Consider the following 24,766-nt stretch of genomic DNA (forward strand, 5'->3'; position numbering starts at 1 on the left):
ATAATGCCTTTTTTCAATATTTATTTAAAGCTAAAATCAAGTATTAAAATATTATATAAGAACAAAAGCCATGTATATTGTAACTTAAACCCACAACAATAAAATCAGTGTATATATGCAGTAAAGCATGCTTATTATACTCACTGTGGAACCTAAGGGGTTAATCCTCTGGATTGTGTAAAAAGGCTGTTTGATCCTGTCTTCTCTGATCCTCCACTTCTTACACTGTCCCCAATCTATATCTTGATAAGACAGAGCCTTTGGAGTCACTCTGCACATGCTCAGTTTGGTGTGTATTCCTAGAGAGTTTTTTTTTTCTTAGGAGGGTGCATGTGATCAGCACAGGGCCAATCAGCAATGTTCAGGCAGAGGGTCAGGGGTCCTGCATCCTCTTAGGACAGTCAGAAGAGAATGAAAGCTCATCCTACAAGCTTTAACCAGACACTGATATAAGTCACAAGACTGCTATATACTGCTGATGAGAAAAGGTATTTAGCAGTTTATATTTACTAAAATAATTGAATTTCCATGTTCTGTGTACTGTTGGAGAGCAGATATAGTGACTTCAAGCTCCTGGGTTTAAGAACACTTTAAGGCCCCTTTTACACGAGCGGTGCGCCCGGCGGACTCCATTTTGCTAAGTGGGGATTGATCCGCCGATCCCCGCTGAGCAGGTGGATGACAGCTCCGTCTCTACTTACTTTGCAGAGATGTATCTGTCAGATCCCTGCTCTCCTCTATGGGAGGTCGGATGAGAACGGACCGCCTGTCCGTTTTCATCCGATCCTATCCGATCCGATCCTCCGATGGAAATAGGGTTTCCATCCGTCCGGATTTCACGGACAGGATCGGATCGGATAGCAGCAGGTGTCAGTGAACATGTCTCCGCTGACATCTCCTGCTCCATAGAGGTGCATTAAGCATTCGATCAGGTCCGCCTTAAAAACTGACAGGCGGACCGGATCGGAAAGCCCGTGTGAAAGGGGCCTAAAGTGATACTAAGTCTCATTTTTTTTCTTAAAAAATAGAAAACATCTTATATCTACCTGCTCTGTGTAGTGCTTTTGCACGGGGCAGCTTGGATCCTCCTCTTCTCAGGTCCCTCACCGGCACTCCTGGCCCCTCCCTCTTGTCGAGTGCCCCAACAGGAAGCAGCTTGCTATAGGGGAACATGAACTGAGCGGCAGCTCCGTGTGTCTATTCAATGAAGAGACAAGAACTCACTGCTCAAGGTGGTGTAATTGCCTAATGACTCACGCCGGTGCATGCCCCGGCCCGCCTCCATGAAAACTTGATAAAGGAAAAGGAATTGGCAGCACTCCAGGTTGGGTCAAAATCCAGATTTATTGACTGGACATCCAAATATGACAATCGTGACAATGTAGACGCGTTTCACACACTGACTGTGTGCTTAATCATTACTCTATTCAAATGTGGAGCTGCAGTTCGGCCCCTTCCCCTCTTTCTCCTCATTGGCTAACTGACTTTAATTGACAGCACAAAAAAACCCTAGAAACGAAAATGAGGACTTTACCGGTACCACCCCAAATATGATAAAATATCAAATGTTTATTATACAAAGATTAAAAGCGTGTAAACAATGAAAGAACGTTCATATATAGATACAAAAAATATACACGTACATAGGACTTTATTAGACATTGTATAATAGTTTCCTCATCATCCCTGCCAAAGTTGGGTGATGGGGTGCTTGCTGTGACTTCAGCGCGTTTCACGGGTCACCGCCCGCTTCATCAGGAAGAGAACTCCAGCAAAGCTCTATCAAACATGTATAGAAAAGCATACAAAACTAGACACAATAGTAATACGACCAATTGTTGCAAACTTCCAAATCGGCTAGGTCAGGTCATCTGGTATATGTCCAATGTGTCACCATAGGCCAAGGTTCAAGCCTCAATATCTGACCTATATGACATGACTGGGAGCCAAAGGGGAACCACATCATCCTCCCCCCCACCCCTCTCCTTTGGCTCCCCATCACCCCATATAGGTCACCTGGAAACACTTTTTGACACTTGCAGACACCAGCATAATGACCAAGAAGTTTATATTTAACAAAGCCTGATATTGAGGCTTGAACCTTGGCCTATAGCAGTGATGGCGAACCTTGGCACCCCAGATGTTTTGGAACTACATTTCCCATGATGCTCATGCACTCTGCAGTGTAGTTGAGCATCATGAGAAATGCAGTTCCTAAACATCTGGGGTGCCAGGGTTCCCCATCACTGGCCTATAGTGACACACTGGACATATGCTAGATCAACTGACCTAACCGTTTTGGAAGTTTGCAACAATTAGTCATATTACTATTGTATCTAGTTACATAGTTACATAGTTAGTCAGGTTGAAAAAAGACACAAGTACATCTCGTTCAAACAATAAAAAAAACAAAACAAAAAAAAAACCCAACCATAAAATCCCATACACAATCCTATACCCGCAGTTGATCCAGAGGAAGGCGAAAAACCCAAGCAAAGCATGGTCCAATTTACTACAGCAGGGGAAACAAAATCCTTCCTGATCCCCCGAGAGGCAATCGGATATTCCCTGTATCAACTTTACCTATAAATATTAGTACCCACTTATATTAAGTACACCCAGGAAAGAATCCAGGCCTTTTTTAAAGCAATCTACTGAGCTGGCCAGAACCACCTCTGGAGGGAGTCTATTCCACATTTTCACAGCTCTTACTGCAAAGAAACCTTTCTGTATTTGGAGACGAAATCTATTTTTCTATAGACATAAAGAGTGCCTCAATGACCTTAAAGTGAACAACTGAACACCAAGTTCACTATATGGACCCCTTATGTATTTATACATGGTGATCATATCCCCCCTTAATCTCCTCTTCTCAAGAGAGAATAAATTCAGTTCCTCTAATCTTTTCTCATAGCTGAGGTCCTCCATGCCCCTTATCAGTTTGGTTGCCCTTCTCTGTACTTTCTCCAGTTCCCCGATATCCTTTTTAAGAACTGGTGCCCAAAACTGAACTGCATATTCCATATGAGGTCTTACTAATGATTTGTACAGGGGCAAAATGATATCTCTCTCTCTCTGGAGTCCATGCCTTTACAATCACTTTAAAAATGAATGTGCTTTGTGTAAGTAAGATCTGTGCAGTAACCCAATGTGAGACTTTCCCTCTGTAACAGAGACCTCTCACTGTTGCTCTCTCTCCTTGTGCAGGGTGACTGGTCCTGTCTCAACCCCCTCCTGTAGTGTCCTGCAGGCAGCCTGTTGTGGGTGGAGCTAAAATTTAAACGTTAAAATTAACTAAAACATGAACTAAAAGCTGGGGAAATATAAAGCAGAATAAAAAAAAAAGTAAAAATGTAAAAAGAAAATGTCAATTTTTTTTTGCATTGAATTTCATCATCTCAATCTCAAACTCATTGCCAGACAGTATGCATCCTTGACTTCTAGCGATGTACCTAAATTCTCCATTAGGTTTGTGTACACAGGCTTGCTATTCACTACAGATTATAAACCTTTTAAAGCTTTTTGTATCATTTTTACTTTTCAAACATTGCATTTCATAATATTAAAGTGGTTCTAAATCTATTTGGTTTGTGTAAAAGTTGGACATGGCATATTCTATACCCTGATTGTTATTGAGTGCAATTTTATAAACTCATCAGCCTGATTCACACTACTGCAATTTAAGATGCAACTTGAGTTGCATAGAATCACATGACAATGGTGTCCATTCACATCAATGCATTCTCTACATTAAGGTAAAAAAAAAAAACTTTCAATATTATTATTATTATTATTATTATATAGTATTTATATAATGCAGACAGTTTACGCAGCGCTTTACAACTTGAGGGCAGACAGTACAAATACAATGCACTTCAATACAGTAGGAATCAGAGGACCCTGCTCGTTAGAGCTTACAATCTAAGAGGGACGGTCAAGAGATACAAGAGGTAATAACTGTGGGGGATGGGCTGATGGATAAAATAAGAGTACAGTTGCTAGGTGGTTGCCAGATAGGTTACTCTGTGGTTAGCTCCCCCCAACCCCTTAAATACTTAGCTGAGTCCATTCTTGACCCAGCGCTGTGCCCATCTGCTGCAGCTCTTCTCTTCTCTTCCTTGTCTAGAGGCTCTGATAGAAGCGGGAGCCATTGCTGTCAATCAGAACCAGTGAGAAGAGAGCAGAGGGTGGGGCCAAGCCATGCTGTGTGTGTCAAAGTACACGCAAAGCCCAGCTTGGGGATTGTGCCCACCCGAATGCCTCCATAGCAAGCAGCTTGCTATGGGGCCAGGAAGGGGAGGAATGTAGAGTGATGGCGGGGGACCCCAAAAGAGGATGTACAGGGCTGTTCTGTGCAAAACCATTGCACAGAGCAGGTAAGTATAACAAGTTTGTTATTAAATATAAAAAAAAAGCCTTTAGAACCACTCTAAACTCACTATGCACACTTGACGCAAACGCAATGTATCTAAAAGCTCCATTTGGTTTGTGTAAAAGTTGGAGATGGCATATTCGATACATTGCTTTTTATTGAGTGCAGATTTGCAAACTCTTTGGCCTGGTTCACACTATCGCAATTTAGGATGCGACTTGAGTTGCATAGAATTGCATAAAATTGGTGTCTATTCACATCGATGCGCCTCAGCATTGAGCAATTTGGGAAAAGATTCCTGTGCTGCTTTGGTGCGATTTCAACGCAATCTTGGCCCCTTAGAATATGCAAACCACATCTGAAAGTGTGCACTGAAAGTCAGACCAAAAGCCCAGCAGTGTGAACCCAGCCTCAAAAGGGTTGTAAATTCAGACAGGTTTTTATCTTCATGCATTCTATGCATGAAGATAAAAAGCCTTCTGTGTGCAGCAGCCCCCCTAATACAGGCAGGTGGCAGGTGATGTGACAGGTGACAAGCTGCGTCTGGTGGCAGGCGATGTGACACGTGACAAGCTGCGTCTGGTGGCAGGCGATGTGACAAGTGACAAGCTGCGTCTGGTGGCAGGTGATGTGACAAGTGACAAGCTGCGTCTGGTGGCAGGTGATGTGACAAGTGACAAGCTGTGTCTGGTGGCAGGCGATGTGACAAGTGACAAGCTGCGTCTGGTGGCAGGCGATGTGACAAGTGACAAGCTGCGTCTGGTGGCAGGTGATGTGACAAGTGACAAACTGCATTTGGTGGCAGGTGACATGGCAAGTAACAAGCTGCATCTGGTGGCAGGCGACATGGCAAGTGACAAGCTGCGTCTGGTGGCAGGCGACATGGCAAGTGACAAGCTGCATCTGGTGGCAGGCGTTGTGGCAAGTGACAAGCTGCATCTGGTGGCAGGCGACATGGCAAGTGACAAACTGCATCTGGCCGCAGGTGACATGGAAAGTGACAAGCTGCGTCTGGTGGCAGGCGACATGGCAAGTGACAAGCTGTGTCTGGTTGCAGGCAACCTGGAAAGTGACAAGCTGCATCTGGTGGCAGGTGACGTGGCAAGTGACAAGCTGCTTTTCGTGGCAGGCGAAGTGGCAGGCGACAAGCTGCATCTGGCTGCAGGCGACATGGCAAGTGACAAGCTGCGTCTGGTGGCAGGCGATGTGACAATTGACAAGCTGCGTCTGGTGGCAGGCGATGTGACAAGTGACAAGCTGTGTCTGGTGGCAGGCGATGTGACACGTGACAACCTGCGTCTGGTGGCAGGTGATGTGACAAGTGACAAGCTGCGTCTGGTGGCAGGCGATGTGACACGTGACAAGCTGCGTCTGGTGGCAGGCGATGTGACAAGTGACAAGCTGCGTCTGGTGGCAGGTGATGTGACAAGTGACAAGCTGCGTCTGGTGGCAGGTGATGTGACAAGTGACAAGCTGCGTCTGGTGGCAGGCGATGTGACAAGTGACAAGCTGCGTCTGGTGACAGGTGATGTGACAAGTGACAAGCTGCATCTGGTGACAGGCAATGTGACAGGTGACAAACTGCATTTGGTGGCAAGTGACATGGCAAGTAACAAGCTGCATCTGGTGGCAGGCGACGTGGCAAGTGACAAGCTGCATCTGGTGGCAGGCGATGTGGCAAGTGACAAGCTGCATCTGGTGGCAGGCGACGTGGCAAGTGACAAACTGCATCTGGCGGCAGGTGACATGGCAAGTGACAAGCTGCGTCTGGTGGCAGGCGACGTGGCAAGTGACAAGCTGTGTCTGGTGGCAGGCAACCTGGCAAGTGACAAGCTGCATCTGGTGGCAGGTGACGTGGCAAGTGACAAGCTGCTTTTCGTGGTAGGCGAAGTGGCAGGCGACAAGCTGCATCTGGTTGCAGGCGACGTGGCAAGTGACAAGCTGCATCTGGTGGCAGGCAATGTGGCAAGTGACAATCTGCATCTGGTGGCAGGCAATGTGGCAAGTGACAAGCTGCATCTGGTGGCAGGCGATGTGACAAGTGACAAGCTGCATCTGGTGGCAGGCAGCGTGGCAAGTGGCAATCTGCATCTGGTGGCAGGCAATGTGACAAGTGACAAGCTGCATCTGGTGGCAAGTGATGTGGCAATTGACAAGCTTTGTCTGTTGGCAGGCGACGTGGCAAGTGACAAGCTGCGTCTGGTGGCAGGCGATGTGACAAGTGACAAACTGCATCTGGTGGCAGGCAATGTGGCAAGCTGCATCTGGTGGCAGGCGACAGTGGCAACTGACATGTTGCATCTGGTGGCAGGGGACGTGGCTAGTGACATGCTGCATCTGGTGGAAAGCGACGTGGCAAGGGACAGGCTGCATCTGGTGGCAGGCGACGTGGCAAAAGAAAAGCTGCATCTGGTAGCAGGCGACGTGGCAAGTGACAAGCTGCATCTGACAAGCTGTATCTGGTGGCAGGTGACGTGGCAAGTGACAAGCTGAATCTAGTGGCAGGTGAGGTGGCAAGTGACAAGCTGCATCTGGTGGCAAGTGACAAGCGGCATCTGGTGGCAGGCGATGTGCCAAGTGACAAGCATGCTTCTGGTGGCAGGCGACGTGGCAAGTGACAAGCTGCATCTGGTGGCAGGCGACGTGGCAAAAGACAAGCTGCATCTGGTGGCAGGCGACGTGGCAAGTGACAATCCGCATCTGGTGGCAGGTGAGTGTGACACACTCAGGGCTCCCACTGATTCTACACGATGGTGAGGGTATGATAAATATGCATACAGGTCACCTTATTTCCCTGCCTATTTTATGGAAGCTTCTTCCAGACACAGGTGGGAGAAGTCAAACCCCCAGCTTAGGAAACCTTGAACAGACAAAAGCAATCAATCACTGCTCCACTCCCTACAGTGAAGCCAAAAACTAAATGTACCTAGCAGCCTATCTAGAGGAGGGTGCTACATCCGTTTTGGATAGAGTGAAGAGGGATTTTACCCTGTTTACCATTATAAAGTGAAACTGAAACTGAAGAAAGGAAATCCAAATATTTTGGGTTGTCACCAGAACAGGAAATGGGGGGAAATCTTCCAATGGGGACATTAGCTCTTGTGACAACTAAGGATTCTCCTCACTTCCTGTTTTTGGCTATGCGATAGGAAGTGAAGGGAAGTCTCCCCAATGGGGCACCAAAACTGTTATTTTTTTTTCCTAATTTTGGATAGAGTGGGGGATGGGTTAGAACCCCTGTTGGCATTTTACCCCTTGTCTTGGACTCAGTTAGAGGGATCCTCCCTGACTTGCTATCCTGCTGTTTTACCAGACAGGAAGTGTGGGGAACTTCCCAACAACCACAGAGAGAAATAGAGTGGGGGGAATTAGAACCCCTGTTAGATTTTTATTTTATGTCTTCATCCCTGTTTGCAGATTTTCCCTCACTTGCTGCCTGATGAAACCGTTGTCAGTGGGACAGTACCCTGGAAACCAGTAAAATCCTGGAGATTTTTCTGATCCTTACACCCTTACACACTTTAATTTAAAGTGGTTGCAAAGGTAGAAGTTTTTTTTTTTTATACTTAATGCATTTTCTGCACAATTATTAATCAAATAATTAAAATCCCCCAACATGAATTTCCTGCTGCCCACCCTTCATTGATAAATCCTCTATTGATAAAATCATTCTTCCTTTATTGTGAGAGGGAGGGGATTGCTCTCAAATGTAAACACAAGCAGTGATTGTGATCCCTGTGATTGGCCGTCACAGCTATCACAAGGCACAGAGCCATTTTGATAGGCTCTGTGTATTTTGCCCACAATCTTCCAAAGACAGCATTACCGCAGGCACTGTGTGCATGCAAATGGTGCTTTAGAATACCGCACCCACCTCTCCACCATTGTTTTTTTTAAATAGAGGGGTATTAGGGTGGTTATGGCAGACCACTTATTATAGATGGGTTGCCAGCCCACCACGATGGATGATACCAGGTGATTCAACACTGTGCCCAAATTAATTTTATATCTATAATTTTATATCTGTATACGCCATCGGCAGCAACCACTGGGAACGGAAAGTTATTTCCTATTTTTTTTTTTACATGTTTACTGTGCTTTGTAAGCCATGTAAGCTTGAGGCATATTTTAAAATAACATACGCTACATGTGTTTAATATATCTAAAAATAGTTATGCTATAAATAGAACAGACTTCTGTGCAAACATTGAGTCATTTAATTTTGACCGCACTTGTTTAGTAAAAGGAAGCATGCCAGCACCGTAATAATTTTATTTATTTTTTTGCATCTTTTTCATTCATTCTTTTGTCAGCAAATAGATATTTCTTACATTTCAGTATTAATGCAAAAAAAAAAAACAATTTGCTAAAAAAAAATCTAATTTATATAGTACACAAAATAGAATCTTTATAAATGGTAAAACTGAGGAAAACAAAACTGCTTTGACATTTAAATGGCCTAAAACTGAAATTAAGGAAATAAATAAGAACTTTTTATTTAGCTATTTAATAATATTACAAATATCTTATTTTCTTAATTAATAAAGAACAGAAGAGATAAAGCTTTGTACATAAGATTAATGGATATAAAATCCAGGCAAGTCATCTAGTTACTGCTTAGGCTCTATAGAAAGGACAAGGCATCAACAGGATCAACAAATGTTATTGGTAGAAAAGAAATGGTCAAGCCCAGGATTCATTGGTCCCTTTATATATATATTTTAGTTTATTTAGTTTAACGATTTTTCTCAACTTTCTGTTAAACCACCTTAGACACGTAGATTTCATTTTTTATAAAAAGCTTTTATTTATTTCATGAATTAATTATTTGATGGTATAAATATATATATATATATATAGGAGGACAAGGCATCTTACAACAGGATTGACATATGCCATTAAAAAAAAAAAGAAATGATCAAGTCCAGAATTCAATTTTTTTTTTATTGCATTTAATGATTTTTCTCAACTCTCTGATAAACTACCTTGGACTTGTAGGTTTCATCTTTTTTTTAAATAATCATTTATTTATATATTTATCTTACTTTATAAATCAATTCCAAGATTCTTTGTTTCCCTTTTATTTTTTTAATTGTATTTAATTATTGTTCTCAACTTTTTGATAGACCACATTTGACACGTAGGTATAAAAAAAATGTAAAGAATTTTTTATTTATTTACAGTATTTATTTTACATTATAAATCAAGTCCAAGATTCTTTGTTTCCCTTTTATTTTTTTAAATTGTATTTAAATATTGTTCTCAACTTTCTGATAGACCACATTTGACACGTAGGTATAAAAAAAAAATGTAAATATTTTTTTTATTTATTTACAGTATTTATTTTACATTATAAATCAAGTCTAGGTTTTTTTGTTTTTTATTGTATTTAATTATTTTTCTCAACTTTCTTAATGACCACATTGGACACGTAGGTTAAAAAAAATTTAAATAATTTTTTATTTATTTATAGTATTTATATTATGTTATAAATCAAGTCCAGGTTTCTTTGTTTCCTTTTTTTTTTTTGTTTTTTTGTTTTGTTTTTTTTATTGTATTTAATTATTTTTCTCAACTTTCTGATAGACCACATTGGACACATAGGTAAAAGAAAATTCTGATTTGACAATGTTTTATATTTTTTTTGGTTAAAAATGTAAAGAATTTTTTTATTTATTTACAGTATTTATTTTACATTATAAATCAAGTCTAGGTTTTTTTTTTTCTTTTTTTTTTATTGTATTTAATTATTTTTCTCAACTTTCTTAATAACCACACTGGACACGTAGGTTAAAAAAAATTTAAATAATTTTTTATTTATTTACAGTATTTATTTTACGTTATAAATCAAGTCCAGGTTTCTTTGTTTCCTTTTTTTTTTTTATTGTATTTAACTTTTTTCTCAACTTTCTGATAGACCACATTGGACACAAAGGTAAAAGAAAATTCTGATTTGACAATGTTTTATATTCTTTTTGGTATCATTTAAAGCGGTTGTAAACCCTAAAATAAAAAAAAAATAAAAAAAACCTGCAAGACAAAGGCATAATGAGCTAGTATGCATCGCATACTAGCCCATTATGTGTAACTTACCTTAGAACGAAGCCCCGACACGGACCCCCGGACATCGCTGCGGGCGCTGCCATGATCCCTCGCCGTCTCTTCCGGGTTCGGCGGCTCCGGCGCGGTGATTGTCCGGAAGAGACGGCTCCGGCGCGATGATTGGCCGGAGCCGCGATGACGTCACTCCCGCGCATGCGCGCGGGAGTGATTTTCCGCCAAGCTCCCGGCAAATAAATTGAAGGTCTCCCCGGACCTTCAGAGCGCATGCGCCGCTCGAGCGAGCGGCTGCATGCACTGTAAATATCTCCTAAACCATGCCGGTTTAGGAGATATTATTTGTACCTACAGGTAAGCCTTATTATAGGCTTACCTGTAGGTAAAAGTGTCAAAAAGCGGGATACTACCGCTTTAAAAAAAAAAATTGTGTTAAAGCAGATGTAAACCCTAATAGGATGGCATGTAGTTTGCAAGCAGAGTATATCATTAATAAGGCATTTTTTACCCATAAAATACATTATCCACATTTTTTTTTCCTTCTCAGAACTAATGATCTCTTTCAGCCTCTTTCAGCCACTTCCTGTCTACATGCACTCGCTCCAGTGCTGGCTGCATCTCGTTGTGTAATGGCTTCCAGATAGTGAGAATGGTAGAACAACCCTGTGCAAGGTGTGTCGGCACAGTCGCCTGTAGTCTGCATCAGGGATGCATGTGACAAGATGACAACACAGGAGCACAATTAAGAGAGGGTTGTCACCCCCATAACAGGAAGTGCCTGAAGAAGGAACTTCATGGCAGGATCACAAGGTATTCTTTTAATGAAAACAGCGGATTTAAGTAGATTGTCTTCTCTTCTTGAATATGTTTTATACCAGAAAGTAAAAAATATTGTTTTTTTTTTCAAAATTGTCCGTCTTTTTTTATTCATAAAAAAATGCAGTGGTTATCAAATACCACCAAAAGAAAAAAGTACATCAATTTTATTTGGGCAAAATGTTGCATGACTGCGCAATTGTTAGTTAAAGTAACGCAGTGCCTTATTGCAAAAAGTGGTCCGGTCATGAAGGGGGGTAAATCTTTGGAGGTCAAGTGGTTAAACAGCCCGCTCTTTCTGTTAAGCCCAGCGCCCACGGAAGACTGTTCTACAATAATAAAAGTATTCTGTTTATGAAAACTGCAGATTTAAAAAAAGAAAAAAAAATGTTTTTTTATTAACGACATTACAAATTAGAACTTCTGTGAGATTTTAGTGATAAGCGTTACATATACTTTAACCACTTCAATACCGGGCACTCCCCCCCCCTTCTCCCCAGGCCAATTTTCAGCTTTCAGCCCTATTACACTTTGAATGACAATTGCACGGTCATGCAATAATGTACATTTTTATCATTTTGTTCACACAAATAGAGCTTTCTTTTGGTGGTATTTAATTACCAATGGGTTTTTTTTGGTGTTTTTTAAGTCACCACTGTGTTTTTTATTTTTTGCTAAATAAACAAAAAAAACCTGACAATTAAAAAAAAATAAAAAATAAAAAACACATTTTTCTTTGTTTCTGTTATAAAATTTTGCAAATAAATAATTGTTCTTCATAAATTTAGCCCAAAATATATTCGGCTACATTACTTGAAAATAACCCAAATCAGTTTATATTATTTAGTTGTTGGAAACTTGTTGGAAGTTGTTGGAGTCCACATACTATGGGATATATTTTTAAAAAATTGATCAATCCTGATGTACTGATGGCCTATTTCATTTCTTGAGGCCTGAAAAGGACAGTACAAATACCCCACAAATTGCACATTTTTTGGAAAATAGACAGTCCAAGGTATTTAGTAAAAGGTATGGCGGGTTTTTTGAGGTTGTAATTTTTTTGTCATAATTTTTTGGAAAATGTCCTCAATGTTTTTTTTTTAACATACTGTCACCAGTGCAGTAAAGCATCATCATAAAACAGGTGTAGTGATGATCAGGGACACTGACTAGTGACAGTACAAAAAAAACAAAAAAAAGTTTTTTTTTTCAGATTTTTTTCTTTTCTTTTTTCTTATGATTGTTTTTTTTAACACACTGTACCCAGAGAAATATAACATTAGTAACATTGTACTGCTTCGAGAAAGTGATCAGGATTTTTTTTTTTTTTTACACATTAAATTTGCTTATAGCAGTGAATTACATTGCTATAAGCAAGCATTTTACTGAATGAAACTGATTCATTAAGTCTGTTTTGTTGTGATTTGCTGTGATTGGTCAAAGCTAATCACATGGTACAGATGGGCTGTGATTGGCCATGTGATCAAATTGACCAATCACAGCTAGCAACGCAGTTGTACACATTGGATGGCATGAAAGAAAGCCATCCATTGTGTGCAACTGTCATGTGACCTGCTGCGATTCGTCACGGCGGTCACATGGTACGCGGCCGGTGACAAACCACGCCGCTGCGCGATCGGCACTCCCTGCCCTAGGCACTCACTCAGGATAACAGAACCCCCACCGAGCCATCATTTGTCTATAAGCCGGGCGTTAAGTGATTAAAATAAAAAGTAATTAATGTTGGTTTGTCTGGCTGGAGACTGGGGAAAGGTTCTCATTGGACAATTGTAGCTGAAATCCTTAGTCAGAATATAAATTCATAACATGTAAAAAAAGTTTCTTTTTTTTTTTTCATAAAATCACATCATCGTTCCTCGCAGGCAGAAAGCATGCAACCTTGACTCCAGGTAATGTATCTAAAATGTTCATTTGGTTTGAGTAAAGAAAAAAAAAAAAAAAGCACAATATATTCTATACACTGCTTGTTATTCAGTACAGTTTTATAAACTTTTAATATTTCTGTCTGGATAACTTTTGTTTTAATTGTTACTTTACAAACATACTGTCTGGCTAATACAAAGTAGCAAATCTGAAGAGTACCTGTTTCTGCATAATATTAAATAATGTGGGGGGTTCAGCTTTGTTTTTTATTATGTAATTTTAATAATTATTTAGACAATTAATTATCTTTAATATTTAAACCCACCTACCTTATTTCTGCCAACGATTCAAAGGTTTAAAGGAGATTTTGGGTAGGGTGGGGAGGTATTAATCTTATCTAAACCCAAGAACCAAAATGTAAAATATTTTGGCTTACCGTTCCTTAAATCTGGTGGCTGCATTAGATTTAATTTTCTTTTTTTTTCTTTTTTAAAGTTTTTTTGATCACGTCAGGAATTACCACACTTCATGTCTTAGGACAGGACTACAGAGTACCTCAACCTTTACTCTTCTCCATAACTTAGGTGAGAGAACTGAGAACAAAGCCAACTGATAACTATTAGCGCTGATAGAGAGCACAAGAAACTGTCAGCTTACTTGATTTCTAGCAGGACCTACTTTTTTTTGCAAACTTTTATAAAAGTAATACTTTAATTTTCACCAGACCAAAAAGGAGCAAATGAGAGTTCTTTGCAAGAGTTTGCATAATATTTAAAAACTTTCTATTTTTTTAAGGCTGAAGTTCCAAACCTTAATATTCAAGTCCTGATATAAATTAATTCCAAAGACATAATGTTTACAATAGCCAACGTGCTTTATCATGTCTGGAATTTATTATCAAAGAATAAAAAAAAAATTATATAATTATATTAAAGTAATATTATTAATAAGAAAACTAATAATAATAATAATAATAATAATAATAAATAAATCATATATTTTCTGTTTTTAACACTACCGTGGGACCTTAAAAGTCTCAGGTGTTTTTTTTTTTTTTTTTTTTTACACCTTCTTGTTATGGTTTATGCAATTGAGGATGTGGAACCAGATGTATACCTGTCAATTCTATTGTATGTATTAGAATCTATATATAATTCTATCCTGATCTTTGTGCCAATTATTGTCCAAACTGTTGTGCGTTTTACACGTTCGAGAATATTATTCTGAACGAGTATAACGAGTTCTTTTAATTTATTACTAAAAGGCGATGTCTGAACTATCAATAGAATTATGACGCAGTGCCTCCAGCCGATTACGGCAAATAATTTAATAACTAAGAAAAACCCAATCAATTTTGTTCAGACACTCAATAGTATACCACAGCAATTTTCCTGAGTTCTTTTTGATCGATTAAAACCCTGAAGAAGAGGGTCCTGTCCCCTGAAATGAACTGGCTGTATATGTTGCTCCTAACAAGTAAAGAATTTATACGCATTTCAAGCATGATGAAAGATTTTCTAAGAAATTTAATTTAATGTATTATTAGATAAATGTTCCATTTTTAAAATTGATGTTGCTAAAAAGGTAGACAATGTACTACCAGATTCTAAATTTAACAATGTACTTTTTTTGTTTCTTTGTAGCCTGAACAGCCAGTCTGTACCAGCCTGTATGAATGGAGCACAATGTTGGCATTATGCATTTGTATAAAATACCAAGAAGAAGGGGTCTGAGCTGAGTCAGGCTGGACATTACTCACCCCTGACCCCCTGCCTTCTTCTCAAGGTACATTGCTGCCTCGCAATGACTCCGTACAGAACACCCAAAAACGTAAACAAAGCCTTGGCTCCATACAGGCTGAGCACTTAATTGTGCTGCTTTGTAATAAATTATATTAAAAGTTAATTCTAATTTACCTTTTTTAGTCCTAAATTAGGAAAATAATCTGGTGGGTGTTTTGGTTTGCTATTTGTGCCCCTGTTGGTGCAATCATTTCTAAAATTCACGTAAAACATTTTTTTTCATTATTTAATGGGTTTATGGGGGTTTTTTTTTATTTTATTTTTTATTGCACCTGTTGGTGCAATAGCTCATTATTTCTAAAATTCACATAAAACATTTTTATTTTTTTATTATTTATTGGGTTTATAGGGTTTTTTTTTTTTTTTTTTGGTATATACCTGTATGTGGGATTTTTTTCCTTTATTATGTATTTGTTGTTTGGTGTTTGTTTTTGCTATTTGTATACCTATGGTTGCAATTCCCATCATTTACAAAATGTGCTTCAAAAAAATATTTTTATATCATATCATATCTATCTATCTATCTATCTATCTATCTATCTATCTATCTATCTATCTATCTATCTATCTATCTATCTATCTATCTATCTATATGTATATATATATATATATATATATATATATATATATATATATATATAGATAGATAGATAGATAGATAGATAGATAGATAGATAGATAGATAGATACATACATAGATAGATAGATAGATAGATAGATATCTATATATATATATAGATATATCTATATATCTATATATATATAGATTTATCTATATATATATAGATATATCTATAGATATATAGATATATCTATATCTATATATCTATATATATATATATATATATATATATATATATATATATTTTTTATATATTTATATATATATATATAGATATATATATATATATATATATATATATATATATATATATATATATATATATATATGTATATGGGATTTATTTCCTTTTTTTATGCATTTGGGGTTTTTTGTGTTCTGCGACCTTAAATGTTTGTATTTTATTTGTTTTTCCTTTTTCTTTTTTTTATTTCAGCGTAAAAAAATAGTAAAATAATGGGGGACTTTTTTAACATATGAACAGGTTCAGGATAGTTAAAAAGAGGTTCTGCAACACTCAGGAGACTTTTGAAGTCCAATGTACTCTTGGAAAAACTACAGAAACATCACTATGTAGCCTTCCTCATTGACTTCAATGCATTTCCCCAAATCACAAAATTTCACGAAAATCTCTAAATTTTTGCTAACATTTTTGGAGACCCTGTCACCAGACATTAATTTCAGCAAAAATCTTCTTACAAGATTTATATGTGCATTTAACCTTTTTTAAGGGATGTTATTTATGGGTAAAAACCATGTGTAGACATCCTAAAACCCTGAGATTGCTGTTGGGTGCCACCATCTTGGATATAATGTCAGCAGCCCCAGCAGATTCAGAACTATAACTCAAGTGACATTCTGTAGCAGGGGGTCTCCAAACTTTAGTACAAGGGCCACAATAGCTTTTTTACAAACATTGGTGGGCCAAACAAAACAACAAAAAGAATATCTGTTTTAATAATGAACAAATCAAATGTAATCTCTTCAGCCCCGGAAGGTATACCCTCCTTCCTAACCAGGTCATTTTTTGCAATATAGCACTGCATTTAACTGACAATTGCGCGGTTGTGCGCCGCTGTACCCAAATAAAATTGATGTCCTTTTTGCCCACAAATAGAGCCTTTTTTGGTGGCATTTGATCACCTCTGCAGTTTTTATTTTTTGTGCTATAAACAAAAACGACCGACAATTCTGAAAAAAAAAAAAAAAAAACAATATTTTTTACTTTCTGCTATAAAACACATCCAATAAAAAAATGTAAAAAAATCTAATTTTTTTCATCAATTTAGGCTAATATGTATTCTGCTACGGTATTTTCGTAAAAAAAAAAGAAAAAATACCAATAAGCGTATATTGATTGGTTTGCGCAAAAGTTATCGCGTCTGCAAACTATAGGATATAATTATGGAATTTTTATAACTGGGTGGGGGAGTCGCTTTAACTGGGGGAAGGCAGAGATCTGTGTTCCTGCTTAGATCTCAATTTTCCCCTCTCACAGAACGGCGGTCTGCCTTGTTTACATAGGCTGACTGCTGTTCTGCCTCTCCTGCAAATGATGCGGGGGTGCCTGCGAACATCAGGTCCGCTGGACTCGCTGATTGGCTCCTGCTGTGTCCGATCCCAGCAAGAGCGGGTCGCGTGTGCGCGCCCCAGACCCAGTGCCAGAAGTCACGTACAGTTACGTGATTTCGCGTAGGAGTGCCGCAGTATATATGCATGGGGCGGTCCAGAAGGGGTTCAATTTTATTCAGCATGATGTGATTTAGAAAAAAGCAAACAAATTTCCAAATAAATTAGAGCCCTTCTGCAAGCCCCCCCCCCCCCCCAACATCAGAGTCCTCATCAAAGTGCTCCATCAAAGTATTCCAATTAGAGTCCTCACTTACATACTTACTTACATCAAGGTCCCCATCAGAGTCCCCTTTTACATCAGAGGGCCACATTTGGCCTGGGGGTCATAGTTTGCAGACCCCTGTTCTATAGTTATCCCCTTTACTTTTCCCGACAGCTACATGAAGGTTATGTAAGGAATAATTAGATACTCCCAGAGGGCTATGCTGTGCAGCGAGGGAATGGGTGTGCTAGGAAATTGACCCTTCCCAAAAGATAAAGTAAAATTTCCTAGTAGGTTCCAGGACATTTCACAGTTGAATAATAGTAGCCAATCAAATCAATTCTCAAAGTGCTAGTATTCCAGTAAAATGCAATCTAATTAATTGGCGTAGATTGCTTTACCATGCACATGTCCATTGCATTGTTTAAAAATTGTCAGGGTTGAAATACACACACACATATATATATATATATACACATATATATATATATATATATATATATATATATATATATATATATATATATATATATATATATATATATATATATATATTTATATTTATATTTATTTTTTATTTATTTATTTTTTACATATATATATATATATATATATATATAAATATACATATATTGCATATATATACACACACACACACACACACACACACACACACACATATATATATATATATATATATATATATTTATTTATTTTTTATATTTTTTAAAAAAAGGAAAGGAAAGCAAAAAGTCATTCACTCTTATTCTTTCATTTTTGCAGTCAGTCCAAGCATTCCCCACCAAATACGAGTGAACTGACGTTTAAGCTGGTGTTCGGGGTAGAATGGGAATTTAATATAAAAAAGGGTTAAAAGTAATTACCTAAAGCACATTTGAAAAAAAAAAAAATATTCTATATATTTTTTTATTGCATGAAAAAAACTTTAGTTACGTGTACACATAAAAATAAAAAAAAGTCCAATACAGAGACTGTCGGGCAAGATCATTTTGTCTTTGGCCCTAAATACATTTTTTTAACCCTTTTATTTCCAGCAAGCCTGTTCTCTGCTTATATACAGCAACCCGTGTGCGATGTACAAACTATTAATAACCGTCATAAAGATAAAATGTCTTCAATGACGGGACTGTGACTCACTGGAGAGGTACAAGATGTCTTCATTGCTGTGTGTCCGACTTAACTCTCTAGCTGATTCATCGACAATGTCTGTCAATACTTCATCTTTGGTGTACTTTATAGGACTACGTTTTCGCAGAATCAAACCTTTCTCTACTACTGGAAACATTTTGTCATGACAAAAAAAATAAAAACATAAGTCAGGTGTTACATTAAAATATGTATATTTTTTAATTTTTTATATTTTTTTCAAATCCAACTTAATTATAATCAGTTGCTCTGAGCAAATAATCAAAACATCACAATCAATATTAGTTGAACAATAACTCAAGAAAATACAAGAACTATAAATAACCATTATCTAAATATAGAAATTATAGAAAATGGTTTAATTTTAAAAAAGGACAAAGGGAGGGGGATGGCCCAAAGTTAAAAAAAAGTCTCTCCTTTAAAATTTTAATTTCTCCAAAAATTGTCTTGGATCATGTTGTATCATTATTTTATTATCATCTCTACATTTTTTTAATGGTTACATTTTATTATTTTATCATTTTTTTTCTAAATGTATTACCAAAGCTAAAATTTAAACAAACACTACCAAAAAAAGACAAACTCATCTTGCTGAAGATACATTGTATGACACAACACCAATAAAAAGGATTCTAGTATGCTGAAATCAAATATATTAGATTCATTCTTCCAAAATCACCCAATATAAGCAAATATATCAGAAAAAAATGTTTTCTTTAGTAGGTTAATTTATATAGTTTATATCAATGGTTAGAACGCATTATTGAAGTAAACCCAATCATTCCATTCAGTTGGCTTGGAGTAGGGAATTTTCCAAAAAAATACTTTTTTGCTGTTTTTAAACTTTCAGCTTCACAAACTTAATGATTTAATGCAGTTGAATTACTAAAGGAGTTGAACCTTTTTTTTTGACTGAAAGATGTCGTGTTTACTTTAACTATCCATAGCTGTACAAATATCTATTATTTAATATATGGTTTTAATTTACATACATATGATTGGATATTACACTGAAGAGACCCTTTAAACTCTTTAAATATCAGCAATATTTATGTAATTTATATAAATGCTTGGAACGCATTAATAAATAAACCCAATAATTTAATTCAACTGGCTTGGAGTAGGAAATTTACGAATAAACAATTTTTTGCCTAAAATTTATAAAAACAACTTAAGCAAATGTAATTATTTATTGCAGTTTAAATATCAAAAGAGTAGAACATTTCCTTACCTAAAGATGTTGTGTTTAACCTCCATACATGTGCAAATAACTAATATTTATTTTTATAGGTATTTTTTTTTATATATATAAATGATTGGGTATTTTATTAAAGATTCCCTTTAAACTCTTTTAATATCAGCAAATATATCAGGGAAAAAATCTCTTCTTTAGTAAGGTGATTTATGTAGCCTATAAAATGGTTGGAATGCATTAATTATTTTAACCCAAACGTTTAAGTCAGCTGGCTTGGAGTAGGGTATTTACCAAGAAACGACTATTTTTCGGCCTAAAAATTATAAAAAAAATTAAGCAAACGTAACAATTCAATGCAGTTTAAATACCAAAGGAGTAGAATATTTACTTACCTATTAATGTTGTGTTTAACCTCCATACATGTGCCAAATAACTAATATTGATTTTTATAGTTATTATTTCTTTTTTATACAAATGTTTGGGTATTAAATTAAAGATATCCTTTAAACTCTTTTAATATCAGCAAAAATATCAGGAAAAAAATCTCTTCTTTAGTGAAGTGATTTATGTAATCTATATAAATGGTTGGAATGCATTAATTATTTTAACCCAAACATTTAATTCAGCTGGCTTGGAGTAGGGTAATTACCAAATCCGAAAAATAGAAATACCCTATTTAAATACACCCTAGGCATGTTAACTTTTACGGTACTTTTAAAAGCATTTTAAGGTCTTTAAACACACTTTTAAAACAATCGAAAACACATTTAAACACATAAAATATATTGAGAGAGAGAGAGAGAGAGCAAGAGCAATAGAAAACACAAAAATATTTAATTAATAATCAATGAATTAATATAATAATATTTATAAGTCTTACAGAAAAAACGCGAAATACCGGGACCGCGAAAACTGAACCGGGTTATAATGGGGGTTTACTGTAATTAATTTAACCCAATTGTTTAATTCAGTTGGCTTGGTGTAGGGTATTTACCAAGAAACTACAAATTTTCTGCCTAGAAATTATAAAAACAACTTAAGCAAACGTAACGATTTAATGCAGTTTAAATACCAAAGGAGTAGAACATTTCCGTACCTAAAGATGTTGTGTTTATTTTAACCTCCATACAAGTACAAATAACTATTATTTATTTTTATATTTATTAATTTTTTTATACAAATGATTGGGTAGTAAATTAAAGATACCCTTTAAACTCTTAAAAAAAGTAATCCAAGTGAAAATATTTTATTACCAGTTATATTCCGTAACTAGGTTTTAGGAATAATGGATATCCTCGTCAAGTAGATGCCCCCCCCCCCCCTCTAGGATAATTCCTAGTAATTAGTACCTATGCTGATAGGTCACTGAGAGAAGTTGCTGAATGGTCTTCAGCTTGTTCCTGTCTGTCCGGAGACCTGATCTGTTGCATTTGCCTGCCTGTGTATGACCCGGCTTCTCCCTGGACTCTGCCTCCACTTTCTGCCTCAACTCTGCTCATCTGGTTATCTTGACCTCGGCCTGTTTACTGGACTTGTCTCTGCCTGCTGATTCTATACTTCTTCTGCCTGGCTGCTACTGACCTTGGTCTCCTTACTGGACTTGCCCTGTCGGCTAATTTGGTCCCACACTGCCTGGCTGTTACTGACTTTGGCCATGAAAAAAAAGCAGGAATTTTGCTGGCATATGACTGGATAGATGGAATCAGCACAGCTCCCTTAGCTAAGCTAAGTGAAAATTTCCTAGCAAGGTTAACATGCTCTAATCCTTTAGCAGATGCACCCCATAGACTCAAGAGCGAAAGATTTAATCTTGCCCCATACAAAGCATTAGTAGTAGCATTTTGAATATGCCAGGTTTGGAAACTGGTCGCAAAAAGGATGTCCTGTAACTGGAAGGGGTTTAGAGAAAAGCAACTAAATTAATAAGGGGTATGGAAGAACTCAGCTATGTGGAAAGACCGGAATAACCTAATGACCTGACCTGAGTTTTGTCCCTTTGGGGAAGAAGTGGTATACTGTACACAGTATATACTCTATATTACCAAAAGTTTTGGGATGCCTGCCTTTACACACACATAAACTTTATTGGCATCCCAGTCTTAGTCTGTAGGGTTCAATATTGAGTTGGCCCACCCTTTGCAGCTATAACAGCTTCAACTCTTCTGGGAAGGCTGTCCACAAGGTTTAGGAGTGTGTCTATGGGAATGTTTGTCCATTCTTCCAGAAGCGCATTTGTGAGGTCAGGCAATGATGAAGCCCAACCCCTGAAAAACAGCCCAACACCATAATCCCCTCTCCACCAAATGATTTGAACTGAGCAAGATCCATAAAGACATAGATGAGCGAGTTTGGGGTGGAGGAACTTGACTGGCCTGCACAAAGTCCTGACTTCAACCCAATAGAACACCTTTGGGATGAATTAGAACAGAGACTGAGAGTCAGGACTTCTTGTCCAAGTTCAGGGCCTGATCTCGCAAATGCTCTTCTGGAAGAATGGTCAAACATTCCCATAGACACACTCCTAAACCTTGTGGACAGTCTTCCCAGAAGAGCTGAATTTGTTATAGCTGCAAAGGATGGGCCAACTCAATATTGAACCCTACGGGCTAAGACTGGGATGGTAATAAAGTTCATGTGCGTGTAAAGGCAGGCGTCCCAATACTTTTGGTAATATACTGAAATTTTTATGCTGTAAAATACAGGATAATACAATATACAAGATTCACTAAGTTGTCCAATTCATTCTGCCTGTGAGCTGTTGTCTGAAGAGCATTTGAACAAACACTTTTTAAAGGTGACTCTCATATATCTAAAGTCACCATAAATACTCAATATACATAGTTAACAGTATATATTATACAAAGTATCATATTTATTCCCATTAGAATTAGGGTTCCTCCCAGAAAAATATTAAAGAAAGTTACATTTTAGATAACTATTTAAAATGCTCTGCATGTTAAAATGCACGAGTAGGTCTGAAAATGATTTAATCTTAAACAATTGCATAAGACTAGTACCTTACATTACTACCCAATCAAAAATCAAACTGGGTCATATAGTGCAACTGGGGTATATATTCTACAAGGTATTTATTTTCTGCTTATTTATTCAATTTCTGTGTCATGCATCTACTTTGTATATGAACTACTGTGTTGCTACTGTAGTGGATGGGCTTTTTATCTTCTATTATTTGTATAACACTGGACTTGAACCCATGACCATGGGGACGTTTATTGAAGGATTATTTTTTTAATGGGTTTTTGTAAATTGAGATATTTTTTTTATTATGTGAGAAATAAAGATTTAGATATGAATACAACTCTTTCATGCCTTTTTAAAATCATTTCTCCATTTTTTGTGAGTGTATTTCAGTTAATATAATTGTGTTTATAAAGTTAAGGTTGGGTCCTTGGTAGTCTTTTAGGACAGGCTTTTTGTATAATTGTTTAGATATTGTATTTACTAGTGGACCATTCTTGAAAGAGTTTTGTTTGGATGTAAATTATTTAAGTATATTTTCTGAAAGCTGAGAACCTGTAGGATAAAAAGATAGTCGGTGCACATTTTTATGTTGCATGATATTTGGGCAACTGTTTATTACACCTATATTTTCAGGAAAAAAAAAAACACATTTATTTTAGAGCACCTAAATGCAATACACAATACAATTCACATTTTTAAATTAAAAGACAATGCCGTGCTGAGTAAATGGATACTATAGATATCTTAAGCCTTAAATTTACATGAGCCTGTGAAACTTTAGAAAAATACTCAAAATTGTCCATAGGCAATGCTTATATATTTTTGTTACTGTAAATAACTATAAAAACCATAAATAATAGAAACATTCCACTTATTCTAGCATGAGCAGCGATTCCATCTTACATTGGTGGTCAATGGAGAAGGGTGCCTGAAAATTAGAAGTCATTGGAAAAGGACCATCTTACATTGGTGCTAAATGGGAGATAAAAAACCTGACTTTGATAGTGAGTGGAGAAGGATCTCTTTACATTAGGAGTAAGTGGAGAATGTTGTCCTTCCATTAGTGGTAAGTGGAGAAGGGTGCCCTTACATTGGTGGTCAGTGGGAAAAGGGTCCCCTTAAATTGGTGGTCAATGGAAGAAGGATCCCCCCTAGTTTGATGTTCACTGGCAGAGGACCTCCTTACATTAATGATCAGTGGAGAGGAGTTGTCCTTACAGTCGTATTGGTGGTCAGTGGAAACGGACCCCTTTCCAATGGTGGTCAATGGGAGAAGGATTCTCTTACTTTGGTAGTCAGGGGAATGAACTTTATTAGTGCTCAGTGGAGAAAGGTGTCCTTACATTGTTGGTCAATGGGTGAAAGGCCCTCTTACATTGGCAGTCAATGGGGTAAGGATCCCCTACTTTGGTGGTCAGTAGGAAAAGGACTTCCTTAGTGGTCAGGATCCCCTTTACAGTGGTGGTCAATGAGAATAGGATCCCCTTTGATAAGGGCCCCCTTAAATTGGTGGTCAATGGAATCAGGATCCCCCCTAGTTTGATGTTCACTGACAGAGGACCTCCTTACATTAGTGATCAGTGGAGAGGAGTTGTCCTTACAGTTGTATTGGTGGTCAGTGGAAATGGACCCCCTTCCATTGGTGGTCAATGGTAGAAGGATTCTCTTACTTTGGTAGTCAGGGGAATGAGCTTTATTAGTGCACAGTGGAGAAAGGTGTCCGTATATTGTTGGTCAATGGGTGAAAGGCCCTCTTACATTGGCATTCAATGGGGTAAGGATCCCCTTACTTTGGTGGTCAGTAGGAGAAGGATTTCCTTAGTGGTCAGAATCCCCTTAACAGTGGTGGTCAATAGGAATAGGATCCCCTTTGATAATAGAAAGGCATCCTTACATTGGTGGTCAGTGGTGAAAGATCTCCTTACTTGTGGTGGACAGTGCTGAAGGACCCCTCTAGATTGGTGATCAGTGGGAAAAGGTCCGCATTACATTGGCAGTCAGTATAAAGGACTTCCTTACATTGTCAGTTTTTTTA

At 37.4% G+C, this 24,766-nt stretch overlaps 1 long non-coding RNA gene across 1 annotated transcript in view; it reads left to right on the forward strand.

The window, feature by feature from the left end:
- The window catches only part of LOC309565142, a 37,894-nt gene extending 26,708 nt beyond the window's left edge, over positions 1 to 11,186 (forward strand). Inside the window, exon 3 of the long non-coding RNA XR_014225787.1 lies at positions 10,977 to 11,186. This is a non-coding gene — a long non-coding RNA (uncharacterized lncRNA). The remainder of the gene's footprint in view (positions 1 to 10,976) is intronic.
- The last annotated feature ends 13,580 nt before the right edge of the window (positions 11,187 to 24,766 follow it).

This window comes from Pelophylax lessonae (genome assembly GCF_965119305.1).
Source record: "Pelophylax lessonae genome assembly, chromosome: 10".
In the NCBI taxonomy this organism is placed as follows: domain Eukaryota; kingdom Metazoa; phylum Chordata; class Amphibia; order Anura; family Ranidae; genus Pelophylax; species Pelophylax lessonae.